Here is a 12,130-nt window from a genome sequence, read left to right on the forward strand (position 1 = left end):
CTTAGCAGGAAGTCTGCTTCTCTCTTTCTCTCTCTCTCCCTCTGGTCCTCCCCACCACTCATTTTCTCTCTTTCTCTCCCTCAAATAAATAAATAAAAAAAAAAAAAGTTGTACCATTTTTAAAGCCCTACTCCATTCATTGAGCTCTTGCAGTAGCCAGGATAGTAGACCTGTGCAAAGATCATTATCCGTAAGTTGGCAGTTCAGGAGGCTGAAGCCCTGAGAAAGGATGAAAAGCATCCACAACTTCTCAGCTAGTAGTTGGCAGGACTGGGGTCAGAACCTGTGTCTCCTGACTCCTCTTGCCTTATGCTGTCTATATAGAATCAATTTACCAGCCTCTTCCCATGTGGGGTTTGCACCTCAGCTGGATCCTTGAGCAATTATAGCACATTGGGACCTGAAGAAAGGGTGTCATGGCAGAGTCAGGGATGAGGCTGGGCAAATGGCTGTAATGTAAGGATCTCTGAGGGATCTGAGACGGTGAGAAGACAGCAGTGCAGGCTGGAACAAAGGAGACTAGAGAAGCAGCTGCCCCTGCAACATGGAGGCTATGGCAACTCAGTGATCACGTCTGACACTTCACAAAGGAAAAAGCACACACAAATGTGTACGCACACACACAAACACACACACATACTTTAGTACCCCTGCGATATAATATGAGCCCCAGACAATGCTACAGCCCCCATGGAGATGCTAAACTGTGGCCTTCAAATGAACACACAACTCTCGGTCTCTTGAACTCCTCGGGCAACATCCCAGTCCCTATGTCACAACTTGGTTGTATGATGCTTTTCAACTTCTATTAAAACAACAACAACAACAACAACAAAACAACTTCTGAGTCTTCATACATCTTGGATTTGTCCAGGACTAAAGAGAGAAAAAAGTATATTTTGATGTACAGGAATGCATGGAGTTTTGTTCTCTACCCCATCAAGCAGAATTTTTATGAGTACTGGGTGACAAAACAGACCAGATGGAAAGCAAACATGCTAAAGCAGTTTGATGAAATAGTGTGGTAGCTATTTCTGGATCTAAAAACACGCCTGCTTTCTCAGTTGTGTTCTTTGTCCCGTTTAAACACTGATCACTAGAGCTAGTAATTAATTGCAGTCTCCTAAAACATTGTGCAGGTCCTGGAATGCAACATTGAAACCCTGAAAGGCTCTGATCTCCTTCTACCGGAGGGGAGACCAAGGCACAGAGAGGACCAGGCACAGGGCAAGTGATGGCAGTGAGTGCGTGAGTCATTAGCAGACAGGAACTAGTTGATTGTATAAATGAAGTCCCGTTTTGCAGACGAAGCACATTTTGATTGTTTTTCTTTTCTTATTAGTTTTAAACTGCTAAGTGGATCCCTCCACCACTCCACCTCCCTTCAAGTTTGGAAACCAATTACATTCCAGGGAGGCAAGATTCTGTTGATAAAGGACTTGCTTCAGACTTGAATCCATTTTACAACTTGCTTATAAAACTCTGTGAGTTGGCCTCTAATGGTGAAAGTTTGATGCTGTCAAATGTCAAGGGAATTCAGATCTCTCTGAGCCCTTCTTCTCCTCCTGCAACCCAAAGCCACAGGTCTTTCCTGGAAGTGGAACAGTCTCCTCGCTACCTTCTGGGGTCAGCATATGGATCTTGTTCAGCCAGTTGTCAGACCCAGTGAGTCAGCAGAGCAAAGTGGCTGGGCCAAGACTGTGTTAACCACCGAGAGGAGACAGAAGCAGGGCTCGTGTACTGGCAGCCAGGGAGCCCGAGTCATGCAGAACCACGGAGATCCTAAAATGTCATCTCCCAGAACCCAAATCAGAGACAAAGAACCAGGGACATCATTTCACAGGTTATTTCTGCTTCTGCTATTCTTCTGTCTTATTTGATCTGATGCTTAATCAGTTGAGCATGGAGAGGGAGGTTATGAGAATAGATCTATTACTTGTAATATTTTTTTCACCAGTTTGGGGTAGAAAAGCTAGCTCCGATTATAACACTTTGCCTGACTTAAACTTATTTCATTATAACACTTTGCCTGACTTAAACTTATTTCAACACAAATCGGGGTAAAGTGGTAAGTCATTAAATTCTAGCCAAATCCTAAAGTCTGTATGGGTCTTACTCAACTACTCTGTTACACAGTCTCTATCAAGAAAAATGCCTTTCTTGGTGACAGCCAAGCTCTAAAATAGCAAAACTTTTGAGGGTACCATTTTTAAGGTACTATTTTAAATTTCAAACATGCATAATTATTTCAGTGGAATAGTTAAATGTAACTATTTACAAATGTTCTAAACATAAAATGTTCAGAAACATTTATGAAGAGAGGATAATGATAATAAGAATAATGTATTTATAACAGCTAGTATTTATTAAGTATATACTATGCTATGTTCCAGCCACACTGCTGAGAAATTTCCTGGCCATGGATGCGACTTCCATGGTCCCATCAATTCTAAATGATTTTTTTTTTAATTTTCAGGGACTTTTATAAGTAGTTATGATCATCTTCAGAAACATTTATTAGTTTCAGGAGATATTTATTGAATGTCTATTACATTCCAGGCATGATTCTAAGCCTTTGGGATCCAAAAAAGTTGGATAAGACTTATATGCTTCCTGTCTTTGTGCCTATAGTCTTGTGAGGAGAAAACATTAACTACAAAATGATAATGTTAGAAAGGATACAAAGTGATGAGAAAGAGAATGATGAGGGAATGGAGGTCTTCAAAGAGGATATGGAGGGAAGGACTCTCTGTTAAATGAGTATGCCAGGTGAAAAAAAAGGTGTGATGACTGCCCCAGGCCAGCCTCTACCGTGGGCAAGATGTTGGCATGTTCCAGGAGCTGAAAGATAGTCTGTGTGACGAGGTGATGGTGGACAGAGTAAGAGGTGAGGCTGATGAGGTCAGGAGGAACCAGGCTGACTAGGGACATTCAGATCTCTCTGAGCCTTTCCTTTCCTTTCCTTCTAGCCTCTGATATGGAGTCTTATGGGTTCTAGGGGGGAATGGACATGAGGAAACTGAGTCACAGAGGCATCAAATCTCTTTTCCACAGCCACAGAGATTATAAGAACTAAAGCACAAAGCCAGATGAGGATATCTATTATCTATCTATCTATCTATCTATCTATCTATCTATCTATCATCTATCTATATTTTAATATATATCTTTAGTTCTCTTACCTCTCTCTATACCTCTATTTCTCTTTCTATGCATTCACTACTATGAGTTAGGAATTCTAGGCTGAAGATATGTGACAATAAACACAACTGTCCAAGTTTTCACTCTCATGGATCTTCCTTCAATAAGTGCAATAATGCAAACTAAAGCAGGGATAAGAGGTGTAGAATGAAGGGGGATCTTTTAGATAAGGTGCCTTATACAGAGGATACCTCTTTGAGCAGAGGTATGAATTAATGAGGAAGCAACCAACATGTCTATGTTCTGCTTTTGAGAGAGCTTTGTAATTAGCACTTCAAACTAAAGACAACATGATTGTCTTCATGGGGTAGTTTGAAACACACCATGACTATTGTGCATGTCTACATGTCTTTGTGTCTATATCTTTGTTGGTTAAATCCTTTCCCAGATCAGAGACAGCAGGAAAAGCCTGTGTGAGCAAGGATTATTTGGAGACTTCAGATTAAAATTTTTTTGCTAGTTTTAGAGAGTTCACGAAGGGAGAGGGCCTAGCTGGATGGAAGTTCATGTATGTTTGAGATATGAAGAAATTCATCCTTTCATGCATCAGTTATACCTGGACAGACTATTATGGCATTTTTAGTAGAACATTCTTTTTCCTCATTCAGAGCAGATTTCTACAAAAGAGTGACACAGATTGATGAGCCCACCAACAGCCAACAGAGATTCATGGGGAAAACCAAAAGTTGAAGCTGGCTACCATGGGTCAGGGTAACTATATATTGCCATAAAAGATTGAAGATGAAGCCATATTTCCTTCCCTCTCCATTTCATTCTCTCTCTCTCTCTTTCTCTCTCTCTTGATAGATATCTCTTTCTCTCTCTCTATATATATATAGATATAGATCTCTCTCTCTCTCTCTATCTATTTATATATATATATATCTTTTTCTTTTTTAAAAAAAACTTTCTGTTGCTTAAAAAGATTTAATATAGAGTAGAATGCTGAACATGGTTAAGATTATCTTTAAAATATAAGGTGAGTAGGAAGGTACTGTTTGTCATGTTAAATCTTTGGAATGCCTAGATAAAATGAAAAATTAAAAGGCACAATTGTTCTTTTTTATGGCTGTCAAGAGAAGTAAACTATTCAGGATTAAATTTGACAATCTACAGGTCAATTCCAACCATTTTGAGTTTCTTTAAGGCTATGGCCAAGATGTTTCAGAGGGTTCTAGATGATTTATTGGGTCTTATGCAATTATTATTCAGAAAAGAAAGATGGTGTGCTTTTGACCTGTTGTTCTGGAAACTGCTCATGCATCTATCCATGCTTCTGTCCATCTATCCTGAAGCCATTTATGGAATATTATGAATGACACACAGATTAATAAGGTATGATTTCTGTTCCCCAAAAGCTCACAGTCTAGTGGCATACAAACAAATAGGAATTTAAAAAAAAAAAAAAGTGGAATAAATGCAGAATGGCAGTAAAGATCACATGCTTTGGCACTGGAGGGGAAAGAATCTCAAATAGGATTAGGGTGGTTGAGGACAGTTTCTTATAAACATTGATGATTATGCTCATCCTCAAAGAAGAATGTGCTCAGGTCATGATCTCAGGGTGGGATGGAGCCCCGTGTGGGTCTCCGTGCTCAGTGGGGAGTCTACTTCTCTCCTTCTCCCTTGGCTCTCCTATGCATGTGTACTTGCTCTCTCTATATCTTTCTCAAATAAATGAATAAATAAATCTTTAAAAATGATTTGTAAATGACCCAAACCTAGCTATGAAAAGGTCCATTTGAACATTCAGTGAATTACATGTATTAATTATGAGGCATAACAGGATTAAGAGCAAAAGTAGGTGATAACAGCAATATGGCAACAGCTTAACAGATATCATTTCCTGGGGATCCACTCTAAGCTATGGCATACATAGACTCTCCATACATCACCTGACTTCATTTTCACTATTTCCTCACTGCTCAGTATTGCTATCCCCCTTTATAGATGGGAACACTGAGATTGACCATGGTGACCGGTGACCCAACACTCTCAAAGTTACACAGGTAAAGAAGAGAAAAGTAGGATGTGAACCCAGGGCTACTTGGCAGTAAAGTTTATGTCTTTTCTCTCCTGTTGCTATTTCCACATATTTCCAAGTGTTTCTCGTGAAAGGGGAAGCACATTTGTTCCCCTGGTTCCAGAGGAGAGAAAGCAGACCACAATATCTTCCATGATAGGAAGGAGGAGGGGCTTTGCAGGACTTTATGACCACCATGGCTCTCCGAGAACAAAACTGACTTTTCTGTAAGATTGTGGCCCGTATCCCTGGAGATGAGACCTTGAATGTGAAAAATGGACAAACATCTCCTTAGAAACCTGTAGAATAATTTCTATTCTGGCTGGTTTTATATATATATATATATATATATATATATATATATATATATATATATATTCTCCATATATACACCTCTAAAATCTTGAGATACTCTTTGGATAGTAACAACAGTTCCCGATCTGGATAATATTTCACATTAGACAAAACACTTGCACAGAGCATTTTGTTTGATGCTCTTATTTGATCCCAAGTGGCTTTCATTTGAGGATGATGTAGCTGCTCCTCAGAGAACTAGTATGACTTGCCCAAGGATACACAGAATGAGTGGAAGATGTGGAAAACAGACCTGGCTTAAATAATTCCAAGACGAGTGCTCCTTCCCCCATGAATGTTACTGCATTGGAGCAAAAATCCAGGTCTGTGGTAAGTATCATACAAAGTGTTCACTCCTTTTCCATGATGAACATGGGCTACACTGAAGCTATTTCTGAGATACTCGTCCCTTTCTATATGGGTCAATATCCCCGAGGTCTGGACTTCCTCTGGGACAAAGCAGCCTCAGAGTCTCCCTTAGCCATCTTCATCAGTGTAATATGTTGCTTCCTGTCCAACTGCCCCATTTCCATTGGCAATTTATGCTTCCAGCGATGCCTGAGTGCTGATTCTGACCCCAATTATTCCATGTCTAGATGATTCTTCCTGACGTGTGAGTGCAGAACAAGTCTAAGTCCCCCACTTAGGCAGCCCAGAGGGGCCAAGCTCTGCTCGGCCAGGAGCACACTGACTTCTAACTATGGAAACTTTGTGTGCTAAGTGTAAGCAGATGTCTCCAGCTGCCAGATCATGTGGCCATATGAAACCAATCACCCACTCTGCACAAACATGTGTCATCAGGTCAAAGTCTGAAGGTGCAACCAACTCATCCTGCTTCCCATAAAACAGTGGGTGAGTAAGGGGTTGGGGGGTTTGAGGAACTGGCCAGAGCAATCCATCTAAGGGCAAAATGTGTATGGTTTGATGGTATAAGAATGGTGAAATGGAGCCAAAGGAAGTGCTGCTCAAAGTTATGGTGGACACTCTGGTCCTATGCCATCATCTGAGCATTCTCAAGCTATAGATATGGGGGTACCAAGGTTTGGGGATGGAAGTGACTTCCTCAATATCTGATAGCAATCTAGTGGCTCAGTCAGGGCTTTATCAAATGTCAAAATGCCAGCCTAGCATCTGTCCCATTCTGTCTGGCTGCCTGTGCCATTAGCTTTCTGGTGGGCTTCTGGACACACAGTCTTCATGGTCTCTCTTACTTTGAATCCTGGTAGCTTTGGGGCTAACTTCTCTAAGCCACTATTCCTAGAGAATAGTGAAAATTAATGCCATTTACTGGGGGTTAATATTGGGTCAGGCTAAATAGTCCATGTACTGTGTTGTGCATAATAGTCCCCAAATACTAAGAAAGGTCTTTTACTCTCGTATTTTAAAGGATACTCAGAAATGGAAAGAAAGTTGCCCACACAGTTTGCAGATGACACAGCCTAGATTCACATCAAGATGGACTCTAAAGGCTTAGTTTAAAGGAAACAGCAAAGCCATATTGAAGCACTCAGTTGATTAGCGGTGGAAGATGGCTGGGTGATCCACATTTATTTACTTGAAAGGAACTTTTTCAGCATCTATTATGTGCCTGGCAGCAAATGTGGTTTTAAAGTTGCCCATAATGCTTTTCCATCCCTCTGAGAAAACAGACTAGTGTTGGAACCAGAAACACAAACAAACCCTTACTTTGTGGTGTTAGGGAGATGACAGATTCAGGGACAATTGGAATAGAGTAGAAGGTGCACACAAATTTGCCCAAAAGGTAAGAGACGGTTTATCAAAGGAAGTGTCACTTTTCTGTCAAAATGCAGTTGACATTCAGAAGTTGACAATACATGTAGAGAGATGGGTAGGAGAAATTGTGAATCCTTAGGGAGCTACATATTTTTAGGTATTATTGCTGGCTTGTTGAAACATGAGTGGGAAGCTTAAACTATGATATCAAATATACTTTTAATGTTTTGCCAAAGGTTGGGGGTTTTTGTTTGTTTGTTTTTTCCTGAAGCCAATTGGGAACCATGGGTAGGTTTTAAGCAAAAAAGGAACAGGACTGCCATTTCATTTAGGATTAGGCTTGACAGCTAATAATGGAAAACTCCAAATTAATACCAGTTTTAAAACAATGGAAGTTTATTTTTCATGTAAAAGTCTGGAGTTAATGTAGTCCAGGACTGCTATAGTGGCTCTTCTCAGGAATTCATGGTCTTTCCAAACCATCACTATCTGTGGCTTTCAAATTCATATTTCAAACTCAGTTTCGGCAGCAAGATGGGAGGAGTCATAAACAAGGAAGGGAGCTTTTTATAATAAAATACCAGAGACTGATGACTTATGAACAACACACACTTATTTCTCACAGTTCTGAGGGCTGGAAGTCCAAGGTTCAGGGTGCCAGCATGGTCGAACTATGATAAAGGCCCATTTCCAGATTGTAGACAATTGACTTCTTGCTGTATCTTCACATGGTGAGAGGGTTGTGAAGTTCTAGGGGGTCTCTTTTATAGGAGCAATGATACCATTCACAAGGCTCCACCTCAGGACCCAATCACCCCCAAAGGCCTCATCTCCTAATACTATCATACTGGGCATTAAGATTTCAACATATGAATTCTGGATGGACACAAACATTCAGACTACAGTAGAAAAGCTTAATCACTGTCTTAAGGAAGAGCACCAGAGGCTTCATCAGAACACTTCTATGATTTTATTCCATTATCAGGAATTAGCCACATGTCCCTATCCAACTACAAAGAAGATTGGAAAATGTTTTTACATGGACAGCCATGGGTCTACATAGAAATCAGGTTTTGTACTACTCTACTAGAACTGGAGAATGGATATTTAGGAAAGTTAGTAATCTATGCCACAAGTAGATCTGAAATTTAAAGATCACTCCGTTGTCCTTGTAATAGACAAGGATACAGGCATATATATGAAGGTACAAGACTAAGATTGCTGGTATCCATGGGACTGGAAAAATGCTCTTCCATCCCCTTCCAATTACTTAGGCTTTGACCAATTAAGGAAATAGCTGTCTTACCTTTATTTCCCCACTATTGAGTCAGAGGTGGATATATGCCTCTTTCAGCAAATGAGTCATGCTCAAGGTTGGGCAAACCTGCCTGGATATGCAGAATGGACCATAATATGAATGTGGCTTGGATTGTATCCTTCATTGACTTAAAATGCTGCTCATTGTACTTTTGACCCCAAATAGATATATCAGATTTCTTATTCTGATTATGTACAGAGCCAGGATATAAAAGAGGAAGTTTCTTCATTCATGTTATTCAGGTTAGCAGTGTCAACATGTTTTGTCTTAGGGATATTCATAGAGTTAATTGGTTAAGAGCGTGTGTTTTAGAACCAAAAAACTCTGAATTAAAAATTCAGCCATGGTACTCATCTCAGGCTGATTTTAGAGGCAAACTTCTTAATCACCATGACATATTGCCTTCTTTCTGAGTCTTTGTTAATTTTGGCCCCTTCCCTAAATTGCCTTCAAGTAAGGTGAAGGAAGTGGTCGTAGCAACTTTGATGAGTGCTAGCTACTAAGAAGTATTGGCAGACCAATGGACTTGAAGATACTAGAATGTAGCTTGGGGCCCTGACTGCATCCACTTACCTCTTTACCTTCATATAGCCACTTTAGGAATTGACTCCTTTCCTAGAAGTATGTCTAGTGCTCCACAAAAGAAAAAGCACAGATCAATGTTGGCTCATCCAGTCCTCACCATCCTCCATCCACCTGTGCTTTGTTTCTCCTATTTTCTCCTAATGTCCTTGTGCTCCTTTTCTTTCAGAGTCCTGTCTACCATTTTCTAACTTATCATTTTCTCCTGGTCCTACATCATGGCTTGATTCTTAGCTAATGTTTTCTTAGAGATATTAAATACTGGGCTTCCTCACAGAACAACAAGGTTGAGATACAGCATCATGTTTGACGACTGCTGAGATTAGACTGGCCTGACTTTACTTCTTTCCTCCACAACTGCTAATTCTGGACATTGGGTAATCACATAACTATCCCAAGTCCTTGTTTTCTCATCAGTAGGATGGAGGGTAATGACAATCCCTATTGTATATTCAATAATTTAATAAATAAATTAATATATAAATATTTGGTCTAGTGTTTGGGGTACAGTAAGCACAAAGCAGTATTAGCCACTCATGTTATTTTGGGGATTAGAGGATTAAGACATAAGATTGAGGAGTTGCAAGGTCTATATCATGAAGAGCTATTTTATGATGAAGCAGCTAGATTTTGGCTGCAGGGAAGAGGGGTTCCAGATAGGAGAGTGTATTCATTTCCTATCGCTACTGTAATGAATTCCACCAAATTTTGTGTCTTAAAACAACACAGATTTGCTATTTTGAAGTTCTGGAGATCAGAAGTCAAAAATGTATAGACAGTGCTGTATTTGTCCTGGATACTCTATGGGAGAACTTGTTCCCTTGCTTTTTCTGGTTCCAGAGGCTGCCCACATTCTCTGGCTCATGGCCCCACATCACAACAACCTCTGCTTCCCTCATCTCATTTCCTTATCTGACTCTGACTTTCCTGCTTCCCTCTTATAAGGACCTATGTGGTTAAGGGGGATCACTCAGATAATCCAGGGTAATCTTCCCATTTCAAGATCCTTAATTTAATTATATCTACAAAATTCTTCTTGCTATGTAAGGTAGCACATCTGTAGGTTCTGGGGATTATGGTGTGGACACCTTTGGGGAAGCATTATCCAGCCTGCCACAGAGAGTAGCATGGTTATTTGGGGATTTTTCCAGATTACTCTAGTGAGAATAGAGTTAGGGACACCAGTTAAAATGCCACTGTAAGATGGAGGAGAAGGGATATGAACAGAAGCATTAGAGGCAGTATGGATGCTGAGGAGAAATGGGTGTGGAGGAAGGAACCAGGCTCCCTAGGACTTGGTCAGTACTATGGAAGGAATGTCTGTATCTTCCTTTCAGGTTCTTCTGTGCAATCCTAATCCCCAATGTGATACAGTATTAGGAGGTAGAGACTTGGGAGGTAATTAGGCCATAAGAGTGGAGACTCGTGAAAAGGATTAACATCCTTATAAAAGGGGTGGCCATGTGAGGGCAAAGGGAGAAGTGGGCAGTCCCTAACCCGGAAGAAGGTCCCCACCAGAACCTGACCGTGCTGACACTTGACCTCAGACTTCTAGCCTCCAGAGCTGTGAGAAATAAATGTCTACTGGTTACAAGCCACCCAGTCTGTGATATTTTGTTATAGCAGCCTAAGCTAACTGAGATTGCTAGTGAGGATAGAGAAAGAGATGGATTCTGGATGTCCAGCTCTAGGATCAGAAAGGATGGTGGAATCTTTATAAGTTGGCACAAACAGGGGTGGTGGTGTCTGACAAACTGACCAGGGCTTTCTGAGAAATCCTGCTTCCTCTAGCCTGTGGCCATTCTTTATAAAAGACAGAGGGCAGCCTGGCCTAGAACGGCATTTCCCCACACTCTGCTCATTCTTTACAAATTTTTCCATATCTGTTTCAAATTCTGAATATTCTTTAAATGGACTTCTGGTAAAAGTCTCTTTGTCCAAAGCAATTAGTTTCATGAAACCACAACTCCAATATTTCTATGTATTTTGATACACATACAATTCATAATCACTGAAATGGGAATATATTTTTCCACTCACCACTGAGAATTGTCTCACATCTTATCAGCACTAAGCTTGCCACATATAGACAAATACTGTTGTAATGATAAGAACACAGACTGAGAAATTCAAATCTAGACTTGAATGAGTCACTAGAGCTCCTGATATATGAAAAGAGATAATGCCTAACTTACAATGATTTGATTAGACAGTATGGGGAAAATGTGGGGAACCATGCCTCATAGTAGGCACCCAAGCTATGTGTATTTATACCATAATCTTCTGATGGTTTTTTCCTCATATATTTTAAAATTCCAAGCCTTTTCATGAGGTCTGCCAGTTAAGTCTGATGAGCCTGCTAGAAAATGTGTTGTCTTTGCAGCCTAGATGGCAAAGTTGAATGTAATGCTATTTATTGTCTCATGAGTCTTCTTTACCTTTCAGACCCTTGGGGTCAAATATTTTTGCCCCCAAATATTTTGGGGTCAAGTGTGGGGCTGAGGGAAGCAACTCATCCTTATTTGACTGTTCTGGGAAAACCTTAGGTCTGGCTCTGCTGGACTGCTGGGTGAAGGAAACCTGATTTTCTTTAAGATTCAAAGCAAGAGTTTGAGATGGGAAGCCCTATTACTTTCTGGACTACGTTGGAATCATTCCTCTGCTTCTGGTTCTGAGGCTTTTTGCTTACAAAGTTCTGCTCTCATGACCCATTTGGGAACATCACTGAAGGTCCACAAGATAGAACCAAGTGAGTTTTTCAAAACACCCCAGGATCTCTCTCCACTGTGACCCCAGCCAGTATAACAGAATTAGACTCAAAGCAGCATTTGCTGAAGATAGCACTGTTTGCATGAACTTTCCATTGATACATCTGGTTTTCCTTTTGAAAAAGGCCCTCAAACCTCATAAAACTGAAG

The sequence above is a fragment of the Canis lupus genome, chromosome 10 (assembly GCF_048164855.1).
Source record: "Canis lupus baileyi chromosome 10, mCanLup2.hap1, whole genome shotgun sequence".
NCBI lineage: Eukaryota > Metazoa > Chordata > Mammalia > Carnivora > Canidae > Canis > Canis lupus.